The sequence below is a fragment of the Hermetia illucens genome, chromosome 1, assembly GCF_905115235.1.
Source record: "Hermetia illucens chromosome 1, iHerIll2.2.curated.20191125, whole genome shotgun sequence".
Taxonomy (NCBI): domain Eukaryota; kingdom Metazoa; phylum Arthropoda; class Insecta; order Diptera; family Stratiomyidae; genus Hermetia; species Hermetia illucens.
Window position 1 is genome coordinate 131,960,097 of NC_051849.1, and position 25,989 is coordinate 131,986,085.

The 25,989-nt window shown below is 40.8% G+C and overlaps 1 protein-coding gene across 8 annotated transcripts in view; it reads left to right on the top strand.

The window, feature by feature from the left end:
* LOC119649969 (platelet-derived growth factor receptor alpha) overlaps positions 1-25,989 on the top strand; it is a 157,111-nt gene that overhangs the window by 22,338 nt on the left and 108,784 nt on the right. For all 8 annotated transcript variants that reach the window (XM_038052417.1, XM_038052476.1, XM_038052408.1 and 5 more), the window contains exon 2: positions 15,544-15,569. The gene's annotated coding sequence lies outside the window, so the exon portion shown is untranslated. The remainder of the gene's footprint in view (positions 1-15,543; positions 15,570-25,989) is intronic.

Consider the following 25,989-nt stretch of genomic DNA (forward strand, 5'->3'; position numbering starts at 1 on the left):
ATTCAACACCGCAACGGTAGGCTACAGGTCGGTACGCTGTAGGAAGCAATGTGGGCAGCATTGTCCTCGCCCATGAGATTTGAACCGCAAACTTTCTCTGTGGCAGCCTAAAGATCTAATTGCTAAAATCCCCAGATATAAAATGTAACATATATTGCCTTGCAGTAACATATTTAGTGTGTGCCATTTTTTAAAGTTTTGTGTGAAATAAATCCTTATTAGAATCAATTCGATATCCTCCTGTCCGTCTGTCTGTCTTTTTTTGTCAATGGAAGGTGAAAAGCTTCCCCAGCCACTGGCTCCTGCCACATGGTTACCCACTAAAACCGCCTCCTTCTTCGTCGCAGGAATGGATCAGAATTTATCCTGCACTTGTGTTATAATTCGTGTTCCTTTCTCGTTCATTTTTCCGTCTGGCTTCTTCCTGCTTAAGTTTCTTATGGGTGGCTGCCATCACCCTTTCGTCTACGGTCCATATTCCCCTTGATTTCAACATATGTTTCACTATATTTTCGAGTGTAAAAGACTCTTCGGTTGCAGCTTCCAATCTCGGGCAATGAAATAAAACGGGTTCTGCTTCTTCTGTAATATTCGGGCCCTTTGGGCAATATGGCGAATCATCATGCCCAAATCGATACAGATATGCTCGACAACCTCCGTGTTCGCTCAAGATCTGGGATAGATCGAAACCTACCTCGCCGTGGGGTCGCTCGATCCATTTCTGTAAGCGCAACATTTTCGGGGTGCACTTACGCGATACGAAGTTCCAATCTTTCTCTTACTTGTATTTTTCAGTGCATCTGCATACAGTAGGATCGAACTGACCACCCTCGAAATAAGTTGTCGACGGCACGGCCTTGGGCCATCTATATTTGGTAGAATTCTCACAATTAGTACTCCAATGGTATATGCCTTGGTTGCTGCACACTCCACATGTGATTTGGAGTTTAGCCTATGGTCCATCATTACGCGCAGGCTTGGAATAAATGGTTCTAGTTCCAACTTTGATCTTCATAGACGTGCATTGCTTGGTAATAAGTACTACTTCCGTCTTATGCTCTGCTAGAAGTATATCAGCATTCTCTAATCAGGGCTTAATGTCATAGACTGCGTAATCCACAACAGTGGGTCTAAGATCGACCCTTGTGAAACTCCACATGTCGTTTGATATAATTTCATTCCTCCATCCAATTCGCAGCACAGAAGCCTATCGATCAGGAGTCGGCAACGACACGCACCAGGTGCTTTGGCCCGCCTAAGTTGATCAGGGACCCACTCATCTGGCGGAATTGAATGCGCTCTTCACAACGAGTGTGATTATTGCACAGCATTTTTCCTCGTCATGTGAAACTTTTACATTTTATTTGAATTTCGTGCGATCGAGTATGACTTTATCATAATATATAGTTCGTCAATTCCACAACAGAGTAAGCTCATATGAATGGGTAGCCACTTATATATCAATGTCGATTACCCGGAATGGTACACGAAATTGTCTGAAGGGATTATTTATGCCAAGATAATAGATTGAAAGCAATAACAAGATCAAAAAAACTATAAAGTACTTCGCAGGTATATGTCCACATGAAGGAATCCTTGTTCATAGAATTTATTATCTTATTGAAGCCCCGCACAAAGGGTAGCCCTCAATTGTTTTCGAAAGGGCCTGATATTTCCCAAAAGCAATAAACAGGAATCACCCATGGAAATTAGTTTCAAGCTATGCTGGCTTACTAGAACTTCCCGAGATGTTATGCGGTTCTCGGATGCTTGTCTGTGTATAGCGAGTCTTGAGAACTCACGGCAGTGGTCCATTGTACTAGGCATACCCGTTTAATGAGATATCCTAATTTCGTTTATGTTCCGCCTGCTTTCTGTAACTATTTTTGTGGAAACCCTGTTTCCAGTTTGTGATAAAAACATTAGCCAATGGCACTGACGTCCGGATAGGTGAGTGGTTAGAGCGCAAGACTGTCGTACGGAAGATCACGGTTCAAATCTCACTGTTGGCAGTGGAATTTGTATCGTGATTTGATTCGGATAGCAGTCAATTCAGCTAAGTCCTGAGTCAAATCGAGGTAATGATCTCGGGTTTGTAAACCAAAACCTTATTAAAATCGGTTCAATGTCTGTCCGTCTGTCTGTCTGTTACAGGCACTTTTCTCAGAAACGGCTATACCGATTGTCACGAAATTTGGTGAGAAGGTGGGAACTGTGGACCCCCCGACAGTGAGTAATATCCTCCTACGTTGAGATTTAGGGGGAGTCCCCATACATGTAAAAGGGTGGTGTAAACATTTTTTTTACCAAATATAGTCATGTAGGATATCAAATGAAAGGAAGCCGGTCTTAGTTTTTAGATTTGTTAAAAAGGCGGGGAGTGGGAGGGGTGCAAAGTGATGATTTCTTTAACGGAGCCATTCTCAGAAACTACCCAACCGAAAAATTTGAAAAAATCATGAAGCTGCCTCTATACGGTACCCAGGCCTCAAAATACTCTCTATATCGATATCTGTTCAAATTATGTTGTTTTTGGGAAAACTGAGTAAAACCCCCCTTAAGTTTATGTCAGAGTTATAAAAGTTGGTAGTAGTATAAAATATAATATTATATTATCTCCAAGTTTGATCAAAATCATACTATTATTAACAAACTTACAGTAGCTCAAAGTTGCCTTACTGTGTAAATTTACAACCCGAAGTACTAAATCGGATGTGCTAAATGCATATTCTTAGCGGGCTACATACAAATGGGATAGTTCTACACTCAAATATACTCACACAAGAAACAAACAAAACCTTTCATACCTGAAGCGCCCAGCTTCCGGTTTCCCGATTTGTTATTATAATGCCACTGACACTCCATTTGTTCAGTTTTATCTGAGAGGTAGATTGCTGTATTTGAGTTCGATTCCATTCTTCTTGTATCACTTACGTCCGTTGCGCCCCCATAGATTTACACGAATTACTCTATGAGCTGTTCTCACTATCCAAATTGACTGGTAGGTTTAGAGCTGCCCGATGTCGCGCTCATGGCACTAGTAATATCCAGACATGCAGTTCTTTGTAATGAGGCTAGCTCTTTTGTCCTGCATGCATAGGCGAGCATTGACCTAATAATAGCAACATTTATCCACATTATTACATTAAATTTGAGTACCTATGTCAAGTCAAAGTTCCGTCGGCAGAGCCCATAGATTGTGAGAACACGTTTCATATTTACCTCTTCATGTTTGTTGCAAAGAAGCGTCTTACCTTGAATAACTCCAGATATTTTACTTCTGTCATATTACCATATTTCACAAATTTACCCGAAGACCCGTCTTAAGTTTATTTTAGAAGTATTGTATTGTGTTGGTATAAGGGGATAATATAGTGCATAATTTTGGGAAGTTAGGAGGAAATTCAACTATATTTACCAAAGTTATTGAGGGTGAAAGTTTTGTATTTCATATGAATTGATTGCACTCCAAAACTTTATTCATACGATCCAGCGTATCCGAGCATGTCCAGTGAAGCACAGACGAAAGTATTCATGCGATCCTACGAGAGTATAATGGAACTTCGTCATGTCGACGCAGCAGAACTAGCCTCGATCCTGTCGAGAAATGGATAAGTAACGTGAGTAAATTAATTAGAGCAAATCAAAAACGCACACTAAATATTGGCAACCTTACTGAAAACACAGAGGAACTCTTGAGAAAAGGCACATGGATATCTGCGCTCTACAAGAAACCCGATGGTCTGACGTTATAAGCTGCGACATAGAACGCAAACGCGATAAAAATTGCTATGAACTTCTCTCTTTTGGTAGCCCACACACTCAATACGGTGTTGGCATTGTCATTTCAGAGGGTTACCGTCACGTGATTAAAGTAATCGAACGATTTGATGACCGGTTGATGAAGCTCACCATTATATGGTATCAGCTAATCGCACTATCCACTTCTTCATCGCGCACCACATACAGGCCGATCTGATACTGAGAAGGATGGTAATTTCTCGATGCGAAAACGTGTAAGGTGCCCCCTAATGCTTATATCATCATTGCTGGCGGCCTTAACGGTCACGTGGGTGAAAAGGCAACAGATGCCAGGGGGGGAAAGGATTTGAAGCGCGCAGTGAGGGTGGCGAGCGTATAATCGATTTTGCGGACACCCATGACCTTGTAATTATGAATGTTTGGTTCATCAAACGATTTTCTTATCTTCCTACATTTTATAGTGGGGAAAAGTAAAACGCAAATCGAATATATTGTCATAAGACGCCGACATTTTACCACCGTCACTGACTGCAAAGCGGTTCCCTATGAGACAACCGCACCTCAACATCGATCGTTGATTGTCGTCTTGCGAATCAGGCCACCGATAAAACAGCGCGAGGAACGCGCTGGCCCGCTGAGCATTAAATGGTAGGGATTTTGTGAGAAGAGAGGAGAAATGATCTCATTTACGCAATTACCAACCATTACGAATGTGGAAGCATTATGGAACCAAGTTAAAAACACGATCCACAAGGCGGAGTCACTAAGCCAGGTAAGAGATTCATAAACCAAGATACCTGGCTTTGGAATAACGACGTTGAAGTAAAGGTCCGTGGAAAGAAACGCCTCTACCACAAGTTTCTCAACGATAAAACGCTGGCTAATTGACAAATTTACAAGAATACCAACCGGGAAACGAAGAAAGCAGTCGCTGTCGTCCGAGCGGTCCATTATAAAAATCTACACAACAAATTGGACACTCGGGATGACGAGAGAGATCTGTATGGACTTGTCAAAAGCCGACACAAACGTACACAGGATATCGAACACTTCTGTTGCGTTAATGATGGATGGCGAAAATATTTCGATCAGATTCCAAATTTGTTCATACTCTACTTCCACAAGCATTGCCGACATTTGGATCTGAACTCGAGGAAGGAGGAATAAAACGAATGAAATTGGGGAAAGCAACAAGATCTGATGACATCACATGTGAATTCTGGGAAGGGAAGAGCAGGGACCCCAACACTGTGGCTCAGTGAGTTCTTCAATGGAGAATGTTGAGGAAGGTAGAACACCATCTGACCAACGACCGTGGCTAAGTTAGATGGTGATTTGAGGGCTTCGCAACCAGATCAGAGAGATCGGACCTTTGATAAATAAAATAGCGCAACCAATCATGACGAGCCGACCCCGCTTTTGAGGGAGCCAGAGTCAAAAGAAGAAGAAGAATAAATTATGTATGAATGGAAAAACCTAGATAGAAAGTGAACAAAGTGAATCACATAAGGTCAACATAAAACCTTTATACCAGAAATGGTTTTATCCCTCCAATCCGTATTCCTAGTATTCTGTTTTTGTATTGCATTCTATCACCCCACGTTTGCATTCATAAGACTAATGATAGCTTCCCCCTGTCAGATTACACTTACTACTTCCTCAACAAATATCTTTCGCGTTCGGATTACAACCTCTTAATAGCTCAGTCTCCTCACCCCCATACACTACCAGATCCGTTCGTTTTTCGTCGGTGGAGCGCACAAAGAATTATAGGGTAGGTACAAAAACGCAATTATGACGAATTTCCTCTTACCATTAACCGGGTATTGTAAGATGACGGCAGCTAAGTCCTGGTAACAAAATTGTCTCAGCATGGGTTGAGGCAGACCCTGCCTAAGATGGAGCGATGGCGTAGGTCAGGACGCCAGACAGCTTTTAGGGATATGGAATTGGTGGACCCCGGCGCAAAACCGGGATATCTGGAGTTCCTTATTAAGGGAGGCCTAGATCGGATACCGGTTGATGATGATGATGGTTGCTTCTGAAAAAATTGATATCAGGACACAGGTCTTGAGATTGGTTATCGTTTCAAATGTTTGAAAAGTCTTTGTAGATCTTAAACGCATAGCTTCTCTTTTACAAATAAATCTTTATTTTTGCAGATAAGTACTTATTTCGGTAGCTACTTACTTGCTTTTTTCAGTGCTTAGCTACTAGCTAACATAGGTTCCCGGTACGTAAATCCGTTTCCAAATGTGGGTATTAGACCAATTGCGCCCATATCACCAGTTTTCCTTTCTTATACTTTTCCTGGTAGAGACGGGAGAGATGGCTGAAGCACTCTTATGCCGAGCCTTCCTCTTCGTTTTCTGGGAGGATTAGGTAATAGTACCACCGACCGGCCCTAATGGGGTTTCCAATTCTTCTCATCATTGGAGTTGCTCTACTCTCCTTTTTGGCTGATTGCGCCATATACACTAAGTACAGATTTACCACTGAACTAAAGAGCATGCTTTCATCTCGTGAGGCTTCTCAAAAAACAACTCGACTCTTTACCACTTGGAGAGTCAAAACGTAGCTTCCATATATTCTGGGCACATAGCAGTAGCGAACTGCTACATGTTATCTCACCCCGTGGGTGGTGTTGGAGGAGAGGGGGTATAAATCGGTGACTGTATTGCCATTCCTTCCAGCCGCGTAATGATAGCGTGTTGCCTTTTTGCTATTTCCTACTTTATCTCATCTATTATTTGATGATTTTTTCATCCTATTCGAATCGGGAGTAAGAATGCTACTCATGCTAACTGAACAAAACTTTACAAAGTGACGCACCAGAATCCGATTCTTGAGCCACTCCATCCATTAACCTTTTGCATTTTTTTTTCTAAGAATAGGGTGCTATTCAAATTGACCGCAATCTAATTTTTATTATTTTATTCAACATTACCTGGCAATATCAACTCGTAAGCCACTTGAACATTCTTGGCCCATTGTAGCCATACAAACATATCATACATCACCCCCAAAGGAAACAGATGGTAACATGTTAACTCAATTAACCTGAATAAAACGTACTTTATGTAGAAATTTTGAATCGCCATATCTATTACACCCACCTATCCCCGAAGATAACCGTACAGATGCAAGGTGAAAGCAGAAGGAACTTTTTGATGGCCGCACGATAAATTCCATTCCATTCCGCTACAGACAAAATCGCCCTCGGAAGACAACATTCTGGCCGGAAGGGTGGAAGATTGCACTATTATTCAGCAATCCAGTTGGAAGATTTCTAATTATTTCTCCCTTTCAATTTCAAATTTCACCTTCACGTCGTGGACGATAATCCTTCACGCATTTAGTTGGGTTTCTTATTATATTTGATTTGAACTATTATAATTTTTGAGCTTTTAGCTTTTTTGTGAGGCAATAACAAATTAATTTATATTGTTAAAGTAAAGCAATAAGCCTTGAAACTGCAGTAGTTTAGATGGTCCCCTTAACGTTCTTGCTTTACTATCTCCAGTCAGTTTTCTCTTCTGTTATTTTATTCAGACGGTTATGGCTGAGATTTATGGTCAAGTTGTACTCGGGATTCACCTTGCTTTTTCCATTATCTCCAGAAAAGCGTTGTGAATGGGAAAAGTCCATCCAAGTCCATTCTAACATGTTACAGGCACGTTTCCACCGGAGCTAGCTGCAAAGCAGCTCGCATGCTTCGTGTTTTAAAAGTCTGACTATGAGAGATTGTTTAGCTCTCCCATTCCAATATTTAGTTTCGACACGTTCTATACACTAGAATGTTTGCATGCTGCGATACCTTGGTTACCTGTGTGTAAACTAAACACATCCACGGAACGTAGGTACTATGCAGCGGGGACGGTCCAACTGGAAGAAGATAAACTTCGGTGCGGAATGCCCAGCCCAGACAATCCCATTCAAAACTAGTCAATCGTGGCATTGGATTTATGACTAATGGATTCCATATAAAACAGTAATTTGGCCGTTTCCGATATGTGGTCTTTAAAAAATTCAGCAATTTTACGACGAAATTGTAGTGTATGACGTGAGTGAGAAGATATGAATTATTCACTGCCCGAACTATTCGAAAATCAAGGAAGATAAAAGATACAGCTGAATTTTCGTTTTCTCTGCGCCATAGATTGGATAGTTTTTTCCGAGGTTATGGACCTTACGTGATCTTGACCGATAGAAATACCCCAGGTAGTGTGGAGTGATGGTCAGTATTTTTCGAAAACTGGTTCTGTTGCGGGGCCGGTTGTAGAAAGTTAATAATAAAAAGAGATAAATGAAAACCTGCATTTATATCCGAGAAACTTAGGCGAAGAAATTCGGCAATAGTGCAAAAGTTGAAGTGTGTTGTGGGCTTTCTTACTGATAAAATTTTCTTGAAAGAAGAAGGTGGAGATGGGCCAAAGAAACACTCCTTAGTCGTAAATTCATGAATTGCTTGAATTTTTCATCTTATCTTGAATTTTTTCTCGCTCTATCTAAATCTGAAGTTAATATTGCTTGAGCCTACATATTTCATGATGTTATCATAAAATTGGCGGTGTAAACCCACGAACGTAAGAACATAGTGGGAAACTAAATCCCCTTTCTAACCAAGCACCATTCGCCACAATTGTGCTTCTGAATCCCAAATGATATCAATGTCAGATTTTGTTTCGCACAAGCATTTTTCATATTGACATTGGAAAATGTTATTCTTTGGCTTTATTTATGGGCGACACTTAACAATTCGCGATTGATTCATTTGCTCTAATATAAAATCAGATAGAATGTTAGAAACTTTTTTCTTCTTTCTTTCCGCATTCTGTAATAGATTTCCATGACATAATAAGAATAATATTGTAAAAACTTACTGTTAGCAAATAGGAATCCTGTAAAGTGCATATTTTAGATTCGATGTCTACTTAGGCTACCCTTGTGCTACGTAAATAGGCTCATATTTATTTTCGAAAACAAAATTACTGGTTGCAACTCCTATAAGTAATCTAATATATCTCTAAAATATGTTGCGTTGTGCAAGTTCAATACAATAAAATATAAGTTGCGGAAAAAAAACAGAGGAACATTTTTTTCTATGAACTTTTAATAAATAAACAAAATTTAATACAACGGCAACAATAATCCAGAACTTAGATAACAAAATGTTCAGCTGGTTTCTAAATGGCCCCCTTCGCCGCGCCGATACATAAATCCAAACCTGACATAAGTTAGGTTCATCTCAGAGGCGGGAATTGTTTTACCGATACTTCAAACTGTTGTAAAGTTTAGCATTACAGACCCTCTTCCCGCTCAACCGGACCGAGGGGTAACCAAGCTAAGGATGGGCTGAAGGCAACATCCAAAGGCCCACATTATAGCGATGATGCTTTTCAATGCAAAGTGTGTGTGACCATGCAAAAATGTATTGCTACATCCCGACAATCGGGATCAAGACTAAAGCCTACTAGGTCAGATTGTTACCGGACAGAATTGTCCGGATTATAGCACAGGTTGCAAGGATAACCGCTTTTTGCATCTCCATGTATAGTCCAGCTCTAAGATCGAACGTTTTCAGCGCTCTATGTAAATTCTGCGGGACCAATCCTGTCGCTGAAATTACTACCTTACTAGTACTTCGATCTTTTGTAGTAGACCCGGATTTTTTTTTATATTATTATCAAAACAACAATCCATATTGGATCAAGGCTTTGGAGACTGTGAGAACACTTCATTCACTTCGCTCGCCCGAGATTATTACCCTGATTTGACTCTGGTACTCATTCACAGCTGAGTCGACTGGTATCCGACGTCAATTCACGATACAAATCTCACTGCCACCAGTGAGATTCGAACCACGACCTTCCGTACGACAGCCTTGTGCTTTTTTTTGATGCTTTTCAATAATGTTCCGGTCTAACAGTACGGCTACATCGATTATGAAGCACGTTCGTTCGTCCTTGAGAAGCAGAATTACATTGGATCTGTTGTGATTAACACTGTGGTCGGTGGCAATAGTGTGATCCCACAGTAGTTTGACCAGATAATTTTCAAAGATTCTCTGCGGAGTGTACTTGTAGTAAGGATGGTAAGTTGCCACCAAGTTATACTTCAACGCAAGGTTTTGATGGAGAATCTTGCAGATGGAGTTATGACGATTGGTGTACTCGGTACTGCTCAACATCCTGCACGCAGATGTTATGTGCTAAATGCTCTCCTCTTCACAATTGCATAACCTACAAATGGAGTTGGTGATTGAGGAATCGTGAAGAATGTACCATTTATAATTTTTATTGGGAGCGAAGCATCCTGAATTGAAGTTAGGAATGCTTCGGTCTCGTGGAAAAGCACACCGTTAGTTGACCATTCGTTGGAGGCTTCGATGTCAATGCCTGGCAACAACATATTTTTTATATGACCTCGGTGAATGGGTTTCTTTTTCCACATCTGCCATGACGGTAGCCTGGTGTAATTGACTAGAGGATTGTTTCTGAAAGAAAAACTCTCGAAGAGAATGCTCTTGATTGTAGTGCAATGTTTTTAAATCAAGTACCCCCCTTCCTCCCTGGTAACGTGGGATAGTGATCCTCAATTTTTCGGCAACTCTATTATGCATGTTGTTGTTTGCAAGAACTACCCTTACCCGTCTATTGACAGATTCTAAATCAGTATTACTCCACTGTATCACACCGAAAGTATAACGAAGGACGGGAATGGTGAATGTGTTGATTGCCATGATTTTATTTTGCCCGAACAGCTCAGTTTTAGGGACAAGATCCAGAAGCCGTTCAAATTCCTCCAGCAATTTAGATTTGACTATTGCTACAGCAGGTGACGTCGTCCGAATCCATACCCTCAATTCGGATGTTATTTTAGCTGTATCTATCGTTGTCAGTGTGTTTTCCTCAAACAGTTGTTTTCATGTGACATTTCTCCAAACCCAACTGCATGCCGATATTAATATTGAGCTGGATGATGATGTCCAGCAAGGAGCGAAGTTGGTTCTGGTCTTTGGCATACAATTTGACGTCGTCAATATACATTAAATGACTTAATGTGCATTTCGACAATATGCCATGTTTGACTTGGAACCCGTATTTGCTTTCATGCAAAAGATGGGACAGCGGATTCAAAGCCAAACAAAACCACAGTGGGTTTAGAGAGTCGCCTTGGAAGATGCCACGCCTGATTGGTATCTCTCCTGGTATTTGTGAGCATATCGATAGCTTGGTGCTCCAATTCTTCATTACTGTTCTGAGGATAAGGACAACATTCGGGTTGATTTTATACAAGCGTAATACTTGCAGTAACCACGAATGTGATATGAACTCAAAGGCTGATGTAAAATCGATGTACGCTGTCGAGATATTTCGTTTCTGATGAACAGCCTGCTTTACAGCGACCGTATCGATTATAAGCTGTTCTTTACAGCCTCGGGAGCCTTTTGTGCATCTTTTTTGTTCCTCAACTATCAATTTATGAACATCAAGATGATTTGAGATGTTCGCGCACAGAACTGAAGTGAAAACCTTCGTAAGTTGTAGGAAGACAAATAATTGGTCAAAATTAGTGAAAAATTTTGGTACTATTTTCGAATCGACAATCATCTGATTAAAATGATTTGCCAATACCCTGTGAATGCTCTTGAACCATTTCAACCAGAAGTTTTGAATCCTATCAACTCCTGGCATCTTCCAATTACCTGCTGTTCAAAGGGCTGCTTCTACATTAGTTTCAATAATGTCATGGTCTCTTCCGGGAGGGCCTCGCATGAACGCATAAGGTGTCGGAGCCACGTCGCTTCTAAATTGCAACGGCTGAGTTCGCTCCAAACAGAGTGCACAAATGCGTTGCCAACATCATTGGAAACTACCACCTGTCCTATGATATGCCAATCGAAAAAATCCTCGAGGTACTGAAGCAGAAACTTGCAGTATGCTCCAATTGCATCCGTAGATATCAAAAAAGCTTTCAGCGAAAGACAGACAACACCTTCTCTTCCAAAACCAACGGGGATTTTATAAAAATCTCACTAACTCAGGTCATGGAAATAACTTCGATCTGGATCAGGCGGAAGACTTCTGGAAAAGTGTTTGGAGCGAACCCCGATGTTGCAATTTAGAAGCAGTGTGGCTGCCACACTTTATGCGGTTGTGCGAGGCCCTCCCCGAAATGACCATGCCTGACGTAACTGAAGTCGACGTAGAAACAGCCCTTGAAAAGGCAGGTAATTGGAAGGTGCCAGGAGTTGACAAGATTCACAACGTGTATGATGTCATCATCACATATCACTTCGTCAATACCACTACGAAGTGAGTTCATATGAATATAATTATTTTGTTTTAGTTTTTTAGCTATTTGTATATGAGTATCAATTACTCCAAACAGACATGTGTATGTAGGTATATAGTATATGTGTGCTAATGAAGTTTGCATGTAGTGCCTAATTCAGATAAATATATTTGTACATTAAATCAATTTATATACGTGCATGTATATGTACACTATTTGGAAATAGACAGTTTGTTTGTTTAGGGTGAGGATAATCTCTATGACTGCAATATATGCAAATTGTGGGATCCTAAGTATTTTCAGCTCTGGCCAAGCTCTGGTCAATAAGGCGGATTTGCGCTCAATATAATTCATAGTCATGTCGTGTTCTCCGAATTATGTAAAGGAGCACTCAACATCTGCGAGTCGCTTCGGTCACGCTGCTCCCAGGGCAGAGGTGATGCAGCGTCTGATGATTTGCCTCTGGCCTGGTAAGAAACCGTAAAGCCGTCATCGCCTGGCATTTTTGTATAGTTTGGGTGCAAGCCATAAGCGGGGGGTCCGTGGACCAAGAAAAGACGAAGTAAGTTCCTCCCCATTTGGTCCGGTCCAGCATTAAGTTGATGCAGACTTAGGACCCCACAATTCTCAAAAAAAATATATGGACATCAGTTGCACCATCTTTTCATCAACTTTAAAGCCGCCTGTAATAGCATAGCCGGGGTAAGACTGTACACCGCCAAGAGGGAATTCGTTATCCAGACGAAATTGATAAGACCAACTAGGCTGACCCTGACCAATGTGCAAGGTTATATAAAAGGAGTAGGATGACTCTCGAGACCATTCAACATCGACAATGGTCTAAGACAAGGGGATACCCTATAATGCGTCCTCTTTAACCTGCCCCTGGAGAAAATGATTCGCAATGCAGACGTATATACAACAGGCACTATACTCAAGTCCACCCAACTACTGGCCTATGCTGACGATATTATATGGGAAGAACAACTCGAGATGTACAGTCTACCTTCATCCAAATCGTGCAGGCGGCGCGAGATCTTTGGCTGCACATTAATGAACGCAAGACGAAATACATGGTGGCAACGTCAGCGCCAAAAACCAACGAACGAACAACATCGAATCGGACTGGCCAAACGAAAACAAGGAAAGATGGAAGACTATAACTTTGATACCGTTAAAAATTTGTCCCATGTAGAGTCAAAAATCACAACCGATAATAGCTATGACGTTGAAATCCACGCACGGTTGTGGGTTGCCAACCGAGCCTATTTCAGCCTCCAAAAACTGTTTCGCTCGAAACGTCACACCAAAGGGTCAAAGCTTTTACTGTACAAGACAATGATTTTGCCAGTCCTTATGTATTCCGCGGATATATAGCAGCGGGGTATATACCAAAAAAACTGCGAACTTTTGGCCGCGTTCGAGAGAAGAATTGTTGCCCCCCTGCATGAAGATGAACGATTCCGTAGTCTACATAACGACGAAATCTATGAGCGATACCACCGCCGCCTGGTTGTGTATGAAATAAGTCTATAAGAGCAATATCTATGATGGAGAAAGAAGACGAGGCGGACCCTGCCTAAGATGGAGCGATGGTGTAGGCCAGGACGCTAGACAGCTTTAAGGGATATCGAATTGATGGACCTCGGCGCAAAACCGGGATGTCTGGAGTTCCTTATTAAGAAAGGCCTAGACCGGATACCGGTTGTTGCGCCGTTGATGATGATGATGTCATACTCGTCTTCGATTGCGATAGATTCACATGAAATGCAAAACTTTAACATTCTATAACTTTGTTAACGATACTTAGATTTCATTCACACAGAATTGTGTATAAGGCTATTACTTATAATAGTGCCTAATTTTGTACTTTTAGAATTAACTTAAGGGAGATTTGCAGATAAATTTCTGACATGTGTTAGTATGCTATTACTAACTCTACTTGAGCGGGTATTGGAATGGGATGGACTTCGTGATCTAGATTTGAAATGATTGAACCAGACCTTTTACATTTTAGGGGACATACCTTTTGACCTCTTCATTCACTATATTACGCCCACTATCAGAAATAAGATTAGTTTCGAAAAGTACTACCCCACATCACCATATTCTGTGAAAAAAAGTATACACTCCCCTCTCGCATGTATGGGGAGACCCCGCTAAACTCAATACAAAACGGTGCCACATACTAAATGTAAAGGGGTTCACACACCACATAATCTCATCAAATTTCAATCGGGGGTGACAGATCGGGTTTTGCTTCAGAAAAAAACGTTGAAAAGTATTATTATTTACGCTCCACAAAAACATTTGTGTAATGTAAATGACAGCTGGTTGCCTACGAATATATTACAGTAGGTAGGAACGGAATCCTATACTTGGTATGCCATCTCTGGCCAGTAAAATATGACAAATTACTTTTTTTTCACTCTTATCGACTTTAAAATATGATGGCTTAAGAATGATCTTTTTTGTTTTTAAGGTTTTTATTAAAATCGGTTTAATGTCTGTCTGTCCGTCACACGCATTTTTATCTTTTTAAGGCTTTACATGGAAAAGGGGTGTGTAAATTTTTTTTCCATCAAATATGGTCATGTGGGGTATCAAATTAAAAGTCTCGGTAAGTACTTTTCGAACCCAGTTTTAGTTTTGGCATTTGTTGGAAAGGTGAAGAGTGCGGACAGTTGAAAGTGATCATTTCTCTAAGGGGGCCATTCTCAGAAACTACCCAACCGAAAAATCTGAAAAAGATCGCGAGGCTGGAGGCTGGAAATCGCACTATTACTAACAAAGTTATAATACGTCAAAGCTGTTGCTTCTTTGCAAATTCAAGGCTATGAATGTCAATCTCACCCGACAGTGGATACTCTCACATAATATATGCATATATTACGTGCTATGTACTAAGGAATACACAAAACCTTTCGTACCTGAAGCGTCCAGCTCCCGGTTTCCCGACTTGTTATTGTAACAAGAAGCCTCTTACCAAATTTTTGATCTGGTACTCAACGTATAGGCCTATAAACTTCCGTCATTTTTTTTTTACCATCATTGGCAACCGGGATCAAACGATCTTCTTTTTAAATTTCCAGCACGGAATGAATTGAAGGAAATTTTTCAAAAATTGGGCCAGCCGTTCCTTTATCAGTCCCAAATACAACGGTCCTTTCCAATCGTTCGTTTAGCTCAGCATTAATTACTGCTTGGGGCAGCTCAACATTTGATGAACCGAAATTTTATGAGTCATTCAATTAAAAAACGTCCAAGAATATTTTGGGCACATTTTGATGCAACCAAAATCTAATTACTAGCAAGCCAAAGATATTAAATCGTGAAAATATTATAACTGCTCTTGGGTTGAACAAAATCTGGAATGAACAATTCGCCAAACTTGGATTATTTTTATGTAAATTAATTTAAAACTTTAACTTTAGCGTACTATATTCCATTCATTATTCATTTCCGAATTTCCTCTATTTTCAGCTGAAGATATAAAATTAATCTGAAGGGTAAGTACCTAAAAATTTTACTTCATTTTTTAGGGAAAAATATTCAATTTACTTTTTTAAGGTTTTATCTGAAAGAAAACTTTACTAAGATCGGTTTACTATCGTTCTGCCTGTCTATCACACTTCTTTTCTTGGAAATGGTTGCATTTATTGCTACGAAAGCTGGGAACTGTGAATCCCGTTACATGTGGTGAGTAATATCATGGGGTGCTCCCCATACATTCAAAAGAGGGGTATAATTTTGTTTGCCGAATGTAGTCATGTAGGGTATGAAATAAAAGGATTAGTACTTTCCAAAGCTGACATTTGATGCAGGAGGGGGAAAATGAGGTCTGGAAAATGATAATTTCTTTCACGGAAACTACTCGCTGAAAAATCTAAAAAAATCATACAACTGCAGTTATACAGTGTGAAGGCTTAAAAATGCCCTTCATGCCGATACCTATTTAAATTAAGTTAATAATAATGATAAAATTAATTCTTCTTCTTTTTCTTCAGCTTTTGTCCCGTTCATAAGCGAGGTCGGCTCGTCATGATCGGTTTCGCCATTTGGCTCTATCGAATGCCTGATCTGGGTGCAATCTCGAGGCTTGCCTGCCTTTTGGTCGTTTACTATCGACTTCGATGTTCAGACCAATCCTGGTAAGTGAATTCTCGTTAGCGCAAATTATGTGACCATACCATCGCAGACGCCCCTCTCGCAGTTTTCCACGAACGGTGCAACCCCATATCGATCGCGGACGGCAAACACTCCGAATCATAGAGAGCGGCAGAACGGACGACATTGCGGTAAATTTTAGATTTGAGACGTTCGTTGATACGTCGATCACAAGGAACACCAGTTGTGGAACGTCACTTCATCCAGGTTGCGTTAATGCGTGAAGCAATTTCATAACGCAGTTCTCCATTGGCTGATATCGTTGACCCGAGGTATTTAAATCGCTCAGTTCTAGGCAGATCACTGCCGCTGACAGTGATTGTGCCTGTTTAATGGGGATCGGTCGTCAAAAATTCAGTTTTGTTTAAATTCAATCTGAGACCGTGTTGCATGAGGCGATCATTCCATTTTTGGACAAGTTGCTTGAGATCATTTTTGCTATCAGATGCTAAGAAAACATCGTCTGCATAAAGCAGTGTGTAGGGCGCTGGAGGTTAGATATCCCGTGTGACGGTGTCTATAACAAGAACAAAGAGGAGTAATGAGAGGGCACTTCCTTGATGAACACAACAGAGACACGAAGCGGTTTTGATGCACCCGCCATACTTCGAACTTTACTTTTCGGATCGTGGTAGAGCAATTGAACCCAGCGCCCGAGTTCTCCTGCCGCTAAGTGTTGTCGTAAAGCATACGAGATGAGTTCGTGTGGCACACGGTCAAACGCTTTCTCTAGATTCAGAAATGCAATGTAAAGAGAGCGACGCTTCTCACGGTATTTCTCCCTGAGTAACCGCGCAGCCTGTATTGCGTCAGTAGTTCCTCAGTTCCGGACAAATTCAGCTTGATTAACGGTTATTTCAACGATTTCGCGAATACGGTTGTCAACAGTGCATTCAAAAATCTTCATGGTATGGGAAAGTAACCGGATCGGACGGTAATTTGAACATTCTGTTGGACTACATTTCTTTTTCCATATTGGAACTGTGCTACTTCGTTACCAGTCAGATGGTGTGCAATAAAGTTAATAGTTAGTTAATACTATATTCTTAAAAATTGGCTGGAAACCTCCCTTAAGGTTATCTTAGAATCATCAAGTTAGTAACATAAGCTGTACTGTAGAGCATGATACTCGCACTGTTACTAAGAAAGTTATAACAGGTAAAACTTGTCACGTTTGTGCAAATTTATTGCAAATTGAGACTTTGAGTGTAAATATCACACTAAAGAGAATAGTCCGACAAACTAAATGCACAAACAAGGTACAAGGTACACCCAAATATTCTTATATTCTCTTGTATAAGAGATGCACAAAATCGTTCATACCTGAAGCGATAAGCGTTCGGTTTGTCGACTTGTATTTGTGAAGGTTTTTACTAAAGAATGCATCATCCATTCAGAATGCACCCAACGGCAGGGATTATATTTATTTAAAGGGGATCTTTGGGCCCAGGTTAGACCGCACTTTCGAACGAAAGGTCACCGATTCAATGGCTTCAGCTTGTGAAAGCACTTTAGCGGCCTTCCCCTCTTCAAAATACTGCACTATGGTATTCTGGGAAGTCTTCCGTAAGTTATCTTCAACATGATGTCATTTTGATAATGGCGACGCAACTATTGTTATCTGAGGGTGAGGTCCTAGTTCAAATTGATGGCTATTATAATAATATAGGATTATTCTAATATGAATTCAATGATATATGATTATATATTATAATAAAGGGGAAAATGACCTCCATTTTTACTTGGAAGCTATAAATCAATACTTGCCTGCACGGAGTTATCGGCGGACTCCGGATTGATATAATTTCGAATGAAGAACGTCGTTGGCACTGAACGTTGATGTGAATGGGTTGGTGAGTGGGCGAAAGCGGAAGTGGGTTGGTCACACATAAAGGAAGTGCGTATTGTACACCTTACGGTGGAATCTATTATCCCAATCGGGCCGAGGTGTATCTGTAAAGGAAATTTGTTCTAGCGCTATTAAAGCCTGCATATGGTGACAAACTTGGGGGAGTTCCATCTCAAGGAGTGGAAGAATGAAATAATTCCAGATGAAAGACTTTCTTTTTGTGCAGTTCCTACCTCAACGGTTATCTAACTGTTTTTTCGTCTTTACCTTTTTGTACCTCAGAAATCCCTCCTTGACTTCATTCTTAACGAGTGTGCTAGGAAGAATATTAACTGGATGAATAAGTTACTTATCATAGGATCATTATACATGTAAATCAAGCAATGTCTGCGTATCGCCTCCTTAAATCGAAACACCATTTTCCAAGAGGTGATTTGAAACGGGAAAGCCAAGAAGATCTTTCTTCCGGACGTGTATGACATATTGTAACTCTCCAGACGACATCCAATCATTCAATTAGAATTATGTCCATATTGAAATTGGACTATTAGCTGAAGGTCATAATTGACGAGTTTTAACACGATTAGTCGACACATATTTTATGTTTACGATTATATCACGAACGCGTATAGATAATGGATTAAAACATAATATTATGCCGAGATAAAAAACGCCATAAGTGGGTACAACATGTGGTGCCTCATACAAGCTAAAAGCCCTTGTAAGCTATTAGCTACTATTGTTGCTCGAAGATATGAAGGCACTCAACCAAATATGTTACCACTTAATTTGTTTTATTGGTCTGGAACCGTGAGGAGCACAATAAAATTGGCAAAATCATGTATTGCTGAACCAATTTCGCAACGTTTCTTTATAATCCAAGCAACGGAACTTCTCCATTCCAACAAGTAATTTTAACGTGTTTGTTGGAAGGATGCTACTGAGAGCTAAAAGTGCACATTAAGACTACCGTGGTATTATCGTTCAATTTAGCAGCCCCCATGTGTACAAGTATCGGCGAAGACAAGCGCGGTGCACGCCAGCTATTTGATTGGTTATATTGTTTTATGGCTGGAGAACCACGGAAGAATTATCGAATTCCTTAAAGATGGTGCGGATAACGCTGACAGCGAAGGAGCACATGCTTCCCGTCAATTAATGACCACTGTTTCTTACCGCGGGGGAGAATTCTCGCCAAGAATATATTTTTAGAATTTCACTAGCTATGTGGGTATACGTGCATATCAGCATTAAGTAGGCGAAGGAAAAATAAGCAAACAGAAGAACTAATTTAATTCAATCGAGGAATACTTTGCTTTGGGGGTGCGGGGGGAAGAAAAACGTGTATTGCATTACGGTCAACAGAAAATGTTGAAATAGTGAAGTACTTGGAACACAACGTTTCAACTTGTTTTTATCTGAATTTGCCTCTTCAATTTTAAACTTCTTATTCAATTTCTTTAACGCGTTCGCTGCCAAGCGTCACATATATGTGTCGCCGGTTTAATTGAATTCCATTACCACTCTATTCACCGCCGCCTGCGTTGAAACCCGTTGTTTATCAGTCAACATTGGATGAATCCTGTCAATTGTCTCCAGCGATCCATGAACAATACATCCCTTTAACACCATGAGGGACGATTTTCTCCAGCAAATATAGGAAGATTTGGCATACAAACAAAAACACGGTTTATGTATGAATAAATGGAACTACGTCTGAAGAATTAAAACGTTTTTGAGGTTGTGCAACATTATTGGAAATATCCAGATGTCCAGTACAAAGTCTTCTTCTTCCTTTTCCCTTAGCCTTTATCCCGTGCACATGAGTTGACACAATTTAGTTTAGACACGAGGCCTTCAAATTATCATCAAGGGAATCAAGCCACCGTGTCTCGGCCAGCCTTTTCGTCGCTTACTATCGACTTCGATGTTCAGACCAATCCTGGCAAGTGACTTCTTGTAACCGCGAATTACGTGACCAAACCATCGAAGACGCCTCTCGCAATTTTTCCATGATCGGTGCAACTCCTTATCGATCGCCGATATCCTTATTTCAGATGTAATCAAGGCTTGTCACCAGTTCAATGTGATATTTTCATTGCCATTACCGCAAGACGCCGTTCATTGTCTTTTACAATTGTCTAACACTCAGAATCATAGAGGGCGACAGGGTGAACGACATTGCGGCGTTGTGGAACGCCACATCATCCAGGTTGCGTTAATGCGTGAAGCAATGTCATAACGCAGTTCTCTATTGATGATAACATAGTCCCGAGATATTTAAATCGCTCAATTCCGTGCAGGTCATTGACAGTAATAGTGCCTGTTTCATGGGGATCAGTCGTCAAAAACACATTTTTATTCATTCCATTTTTGAACAAGTTGCTCGAGATCACTTTTGCTATTGGATGCTAGGAAAACATCATCTGCATAAAGAAGAGCATACGGCGCTTGCCGTCGGCAGTGTGTAAAACGAGAACAATGAGGAGCAGTGAGAGGGCGCTTCCTTGATGAATGCCGACAGAGAAACGAAGCGGCTTTGATACATCCGCCACACTTCGAACTTCACTTTTCGGATCGTGGTAAAGCAATTTAAGCTAGCAGTACTAGGTATTGTAAAACATACCTGATGAGTTCATGTGGCACACGGTCAAACGCTTTTTTCAGATCCAGAAATGGAATGTGAAGAGAGGGCGATGTTTCTCCATGAGTAACCACCCAGTGGGTATTGCGTCAGTTGGTTCCACAGTTCTTGGCAAGCCCGGCTTAACTCACAGTTATTTCAATACGCGACTACGACTGTGTAGAATGCGCTCAAAAATCTTCATAGTATGGGAAAGTAACCGAATCGGACGGTAATCTGAACATTCTGCTGAATTACGTTTCTTTTTCCATATTGGAACGGTAGTGCTTTCTTATCAGTCAGATGGTGTTCTACATTCCTCAATAACCATTGAAGAATTCACTGAGCCATAGTATTAGGATCTCTGCTTTTCCCTTTCCAGAACTCAGATGCCATGTTGTCAGGTCCTGTTGCTTTCTCCGATTTCATTCGTTTTATTGCTTCCTCGACTTGGCGCTGGCAGGTGGAATTACTCCAAATTTCCGATTCTTATAGGAGTGGAGAATGAACAAATTCTTTCATTGAAATCTGTTCGAAATATTCGCGTCGGTCGGTAAGCAAAGTACCGTTCTCGTCATTAGCGCAAAATAAGTGTTCGATGTCCTGTGTGCGTTCGTATCGGCTTTACAGATCTCTCTCACCATCCCGAGTGTCGAGTTTGTCGTATCGATCTTTGTAATGGACCGCTCGGGTGACAGGGATCGCCTCCTCTGCTTCCCGCATACTTGTAAATTTGCCAATTTGGCCAGAGAAACTTGTGGTAGAGGCCTTTCTTTTCATGGACCTTCGTTTCAACATCGTCATTCCAAAGCCAACTATCTCGGTTGAGGAATCGCTTACCTGCCTTGGTAATCCCCAGGGTTGCATAGGCCGCTTTGTAGATCGTGTCTTTAACTTGATTTCGCAATTCTTCCATATTCGTAATGGTGATAAATGAGATCATTTCTTCTTTCCTCTTACGAAATCGCCACCCTGATACCAGCGAGCCAGTGTGTTTCTCACGCTTTTTTATCGGTGGCTCGATTTGTAAGACGACAATCAACGGTCGATGTTGAGGTGCGATGGTTTCGTATCAGTTACGGTAGTAAAATGTTGGTGTCTTATGAGACTATAGTTGATTTGCGCTTTACTGTTCCGACTATAAACTGTAGGAAGATGAGAGAATCGTTTGATAAATCATATATTCATAATCACAGGGTCGCGGGTGTCTACAAAATCGATTATATGCTCGCCATTCTCATTGCACGCTCCTCCTTTTGCCATCTGCCTGCTTCCTCAGCTGGTCATCAAATCGTTCGACTTTTTTCAATGGCATCACGGAAACCCTTTGAGATGATAATGCCAATACCGTATTGAGTGTGTGGGCTACCAAAATAAAGAAGTTCATAGCCATTTTCACCGCGTTTAAGTTCTATGTCGCAACTTTTGACACCAGACCACCGGATTTCTTGTAGAGCGCAGATATCAATGCGCCTTTTCCGAATGGCTCTTATTAGTTCCTCCGTTTTTCCAGTAATGGTGCCAATATTTAGCGTGCAGACACGTATTGCTTGGACTAATTTACTTATGTTACTCAAACGCCGTCCATGCGTCAAGAACCCCTGCCCATATCTCGATAGGACCGGGGCCCATTTTCCGAGGTTTATGACTCAACACGATCATTTTGTTTTTAACAACTTTGGCTGCATTTGCTTGCTCGGCCTATCACGAGACCTGTCACCAAGAATGATCAGGTAGTATATAGTATACTGGAATAGCTCCAACTATATTTATCTCTTTCCCTGATCGCAGCACTTTATTTTTGTTTTACTGAGGATAGTACAAAGCACTTTGTCTGAAACCCTCCTCCTTTACCTAGGCATGCTATGTAAATAACATGGCGGAGCTGCCTAGTATAAAGTCTTATTGGGCAATAACATTATTTACAACTACCCTGGAAATATATGTTCAAGAAACGATATTTCTGGCCGATTGCACAAAATTGACCAAGCAATTGAACGCATCTTGCGTAATGTTCACAGCATTTATTATCCTGGCGAAAATCTGTCTTCGGATGAAGCTCCAGTATTATGACGAGCACGCCTAAGTGTTTCTAAGATGCCCAGTGACAACCAAAACCCACAACACCTGACAGAAATAAATAAATTTCTAGCTGGTCTGTGGTGACGTATTTCTTAAATACCATTCGTAGCGAACGTGTTAATACAATACTGCAGACTCAAACCAGGAAGTTCACACAAAAAATAATTTATACATATGTATCTTAGTCAAATTGAAAAGCGAATATTACAAAATAATTTTATCGAATTAAAACATGAAAATACACTGAAATACATTGCCATAATATTTGATTAGATTTATACGTAAATTTGTTGCCGATAACCAAAAGGTAGCTGCCAACGTCGAGACGTATGGAATTCAATCGATACCAACCAAGGATCAATCGGGTTTCACAGGATGCGTATAATCCCTTGAGATTTCAAATATAATCATGTGTGCTACGATTTACAGTTTGCGAAACATTGGTTGGTTGTAAGATAGAGGAATGGCCATCAGAAAGTGTAAATTAGAAGTGAAACAAAAATCGTCCCCAGAGACAAGCTGACCGAAAAAGCAGGAAAAAAATCATGATGTTGCCTCTACAAAAGATCTAGGCAACATTCCATACCATCACCAATCGAGTATTACTGGAAGCTATTCCTAAATTCGCTCTTGGACAACAAAATTTTACAGAAATGTAAAACACGGTAGAAAGAGATCCTATCATTGTTAACCGAGTTATAGTAGAGCAAATGTGAATTTATTGTACCCTAATTAGCATAAAATGACAGTATCAGTAGCATGATATATTCTCCCTCTAATTTAGCCTTTGCCCCAGTCAGCAGTAGGCTTGGCTCGCCTCGATCGGTTTTTTATCCGTCCATAAGCTTGGTTCTTGTGAACTCGAGAGACTCTCAAATCATCTAACGTACAAGGCCTGCCTCGATTGGCCTTTCGGTCGTTTCCCAGCGACTTTGATACTTAGACCAATCTTAGCAGATGAGTCCTCATCAACGAGAATTGCATGACCACACCATTAAAGACGCCTCTCTTGGAATTTTTACAGGATGACCGCAACCCCATATCGATAGCGAGTGTCCTTTGTTCCGTTTGAGACTATCATTCCACTTTTGGACAAGTTACACGAGACCAGCTTTGTGTGAGACGTGAGTGTAAAGGGCTGAACACTAGATGTCCCGTGTAGCACCGCCTACGACAAAAACCCTATCATCTTGAGTGTCCAGTGTATCGTAAAGATCTTTCTAGTGGTCTGTTCGAATGAGAATAATTGTTTTCTTTTGGGTCGGGTTGACCCCGCTGTGGCTCGTATGCGATGAAGAAATGAATCGTGTATCAACCGGTCATCATTCGCTTGATTTCGTTAATGGCGCCACGCAAGCGCTTAGAGATGGCTATGTTTATACCATATTGAGTGCGTGGGCTACTAAAGTAGAGCAGTTTTCCCGCATTCACACTATATTCCGTAGCATTTGGTATCACACCATCGAGTTTTTTGCGGAGGGCAGATGTCAGTATGCCTCTTCTGAAAGGTTTTTGCTAGTTTCTCCGTATTATCAGTAGCATTACCAATATTTGGCATACTGGAAAATATTTCTAACGCCGCTCAGACCTTGCTGACTTTTTGACAGAACCAGGGCCTATCCTGCACATCTACCGTGGCAGGGCAGATGCTTCTCCATAAAAGGCTGATATTAAATCTTTTTCTTCTTCAGCTTATGTCCCGATCAGAAGCGGAGTCAGCTCGTCTTGATCGGTTCCATTATTCTGTTCTATCAAAAGCCTGATCTGTATGCAGTCGCCCGGCTTTCAAATCATCATCCAGCGGCGGTGCTTGTCATAGTGGAGGATGAACAAATTCTTCCATTGAAATCTGCTCGAAATGTTTTCGATATCTATTCCTATCAGCCCGTCGATCGGTAAGCAAAGTACAGTTCTTGTCATTAACGCAACCAAAGTGTTAGTGTCGATTCTTGAAAAGCCGATACAGATCTCTTGCGCCGTCCCGAGTGTCCAGTTTATAGTAAACATCTTTGCAACGGACGGCTCGGTAGCAGCGATCGCCAGTGCGTTCCTCACGCTGTTTTATCGGTGGCTTGATTTGCAAGATAGCAATCCACGGCCGATGGTTTGAACATTATCGTTGTTGTAAGAAAATCGTATATAATATAAATTTTCAAGTTCGGTAGAAACTAAAAATCTCCACAAGCATTGTGCAATCAACAAGTGAATTTTCCGCGAAGAACTCAAAACAAGAAACCAAATTGTTTTAAATATTCGCGGAAATGCAGATATTCTAAATGTCCAAGGACGAAAATACTGGAGTCGCGACGATTTTGCAAGAATGTTATATTTTTGCAACACCAAAAGCAAATTTTCATTCTTAGCGACTTTTGACCTTTCTCATGGAAGGCGTCAGTCCAGTTTTCGAAAACAACCGAATCCGGCACTCCATTTATGTACGCTTGAAATACTGCGTTTTTGATAACTCTTGTGCACTGCATGTAAATACAACTGTCAGGTTCATTTCCAGCAAGATACCGAGGTTAAAAGAGATGGCCAACTGTCACTTTTTAGTTCTAATTGCCTTTTATCAGTTTTGAAGGTCTTGAGAAAAACATCAATAATTAGCAATTGACGTAAAAACGATTACCCAGATCCGGCGTCCTGCAGATTCAATTTCGGAGACTGATAACAAATAGTAAACAAACAAACCTACCACAATTCCAGCTTATTGATTGCTAATATCGCTGACTCGTTACTTCAATTGAATAGCACATGAAAGTCAACAAATGATTCAAGTTGTTGATGAGGGATTTTATTAATGAATTGTTCATGATTAATGAGGTCTATCAAAAACAAATTTGATAATGAGGGAAGATGGAATTGCACAATAGAATTTTACTTCAAATGATATTCGGTTTAGCAATCAGAATAAGTTCGGGGACTCGGAGGTCATAATCGATTTCTTCTAAAAATATGTTGTGTTGTTTGACTCTATATAAGTTAAAAAAACTGCTGAAAGTCCATTGAATTGGCCTAGTTTGAGTATTCGCAACTATTATTACGTCGATGTGTTTCTAGCACGGGTCAATTGTAAGCCACCCTAAGATAATGAATTTCCCTTCATATGGTATTTAGCACCCTTGAACCGTCCCCGGTTATGATCGGGACAAAAGCATCTTGGGTCTATAAGTTGCATCTTGGATGGTCCGGTTATGTTATTCGCGCT